The following is a 2,835-nucleotide window of genomic DNA, read 5'->3' on the forward strand; positions in this document are numbered from 1 at the left end:
ACAATGCCACTTCAAATGGGGCAGGCACTATTTCTGCCTCCATTACCTCTCCTTCCATCTCGGAATCCTCAACCAACTCTACTGAGCTAACTGGCTTGGTAGGAACCCTATGAATTTTAGTTGCGGCCTGGAGACGTTTGTTTAGCTCATAGGATGAGCCAATTATTGCTCCAAGCGGCACATTGACTTCTTGTGTCATTAACTTGGTAAACAATTCTTCACCCCTCATTCTGTCCTGGAGCTCCGATGCATAATGGTATGCTGGACCTGGCCTTGGCTTTGGCACAGGATCCTTAACGGGCTCTGGAACAACTACATCTTCACATATATCCCTTCCCTACTGGGACCTTCTCTGTGTTTGCCTTTTTCCTGAGCCACTGGCTTAGGATCCATGTCCATCTTAGGTGGCGTACTCTGTGCTGGTCTTTTTAAAATCGTGGGTGGGGGTGGTACCTCCACATATGCTCTATTCCTCCTAGACTCATCCTGAGGAATAATCCTTACAACCGGCGGCGGAGGGCTAGGGACATGTTCATAGGGTTTAGCCCTAGTAGGCTTTTTGTCCTTCGCTGACCTATCTGCTGGGTAGACTTCAAACACAGGGTCTCCTAACTCTGCAAACTCATTGTTTGCTGACTCAAATTCTTGCATCCACTCTACATTAGAGGCACTGCTCGCATGCCTAGCTCTCTTGTGAATCAAATTCACGAGCCTGTCATATCCATCCATGGCCACCACCCTTGACCACCTCTGCTCCTCTGCCACTAACCTTGGAGCCTCCGGTTTCCGCAATCACCTCCAACCCCCCCAATGGTCACCACCCCTCCAATTCAATATATTACCTACGCCTCCCTAAGTACGGAGCCCTGAAGCTCTCCAGAGAGCTCCGACATCCGCTAGCGCATTCCCACCTCTGCTGGGCAATTCACTTGCTTGCCCTGCAAGTCTACCTTTGGGCCTATCCCTCCTTTCCACTTGTGGGTCTTAACTCATCATTCCATTAAACCCACAACCTGACTCATCAGTAATATTCAGTCGGCTAGCATCTATCCCCGTTAGCTCTGCTCCGCTTGGTCCCGCTATTCATGGGCCCGCCCTCACTGTAACTATATATACTTAACTTGTACATAGGTTACACTCCAGTGATAAAATCGACTAGAGTTGATTCCCCCTTTTTAGTTCTTGTTGCCAGTAAGTAAATTAGGGCACAGACATGTAACTTGGCACAGCGCTCCTGGTCTGAGTCGCTGAGGCCGAAGCCCTCCACCATGGAGACAACTCCTTCATCTCACTCAGGTCTCTAACAGTTCTAGCAGACCCAGTAGTGCCCCAGTGTTAGAGACCGGATGCGAGATGAAGGAGACATCTCCATGGCTGTCAGGGCAATAGCCCCGAACCCTGAGCCATATGTAATTACAAGATACATATAGTCACATGGGTAAGCAGTAACCTCCGGTTAACTGCTTACACACACCATAAAATACACATCTTTGTATCACTTATGGCTCTGTGTGCTGAACTACCCACTGAGACCTCACACTGTTTTAAGTGTATGAGGTGTGTTTTACAACACAACCCACCAAACCTATCACATCTTAACAATTTGACTCGGTAGTGCCAATGGTGCCTAAACATGCCTGCAAGGGCAAGGTCGTGTCTGCAGCGACAATAAAAAAAAAATGAGCAGTTTATTAAGAAACCGCAATCTCCCATCATGGGAGATTCAAATCAACAGCCATCGTCAGATGATGACAAGGATCAACATGATCCAGAAAAAGCAACCACCTCAGGGCTGGTCCCTGAAGGTTTTAGAAACTTACCTGGAGTAAGTGCAGGGCCCAATACCCCTAGAACTCCATGTCACATCGATCTAACCCAAGCTGGGGAAGATCCCTCACCTCCTCAGGAGGTGATCAACTTGCATGTCAAATGTGTAAGCACCAAACAATCAGCCCAAAAAGCTGATTGGATAGAGTTGCAGGAAACTCCAGGGCCCCACTATCCCCTGGAGTCCTCCCCCATGTCCCCAAGTCAAGCCCCAAAGGCAGACAAAGGGAAACAGAGGGAAGAACCTCCACATCGGCTATCTGAAAAACTGTTAGAACTGGGCAAGGGTGGACAATTCTGGAGGGGAACCGGAGACTTAGCAAGGAGGGACCTTGGCCTCAGCGACTCAAGCGGAGCGCTGTGCCATTGCTGTTTGTCCATTTGGTCCTTAATTTCATAGGAGGCGAGCAGGAAGTCTCTAGGGGGCATTTCAGGTCGATTTCACACTAAGGCCTAAAACGAGTATGTACAGGCACCGATATATATAATGGGAGGGCAAAAGCACAAGGAAACAAAGGGGATCCGAATTGGAACAAAGACGTCTGAATGGGAACAAAGGGAAGACCGAAGTGGAGCAGTACCGAAGGTCATAAGGCAGAACCTGTGGTATGTCCGAAAGGAGGTAAGGAGGGTGAGGCCCAGAGGGGCAGGAGGATGAGGGGAAGTGGGGATGATGACTAACTGGCTAGAATGGGAAGAAGCAGCAGTCCAAATAGGGATGAGGGGAAAACGCGAGAGATACATTACAAGCAGCAAAAGTGCCGAATGTGATCCATGGAGCTTGGAGGTTGTGGAGCTTACGGAGGTTATGGAGGTGGGGTTGAAAGTCTGAGGGATATTGGCAATGGTGTTTACGTAGTATGAGGTCACCAATGCAATGGACCAAGGCCAAGGTGGAGTCAAAGTCCGAGGTAGGAGCTATGACGGTGTCAGGGCACACACCCTGACTAGCCCGGACCCGGACCTGCATGTGTGCTCTGCCCCGCATGCTCCGTGCACCGCATGCTC

Source organism: Cantharellus anzutake, assembly GCF_015039405.1.
Source record: "Cantharellus anzutake strain C23 chromosome Unknown EI90scaffold_73, whole genome shotgun sequence".
NCBI classification, from domain to species: Eukaryota; Fungi; Basidiomycota; class Agaricomycetes; order Cantharellales; family Hydnaceae; genus Cantharellus; species Cantharellus anzutake.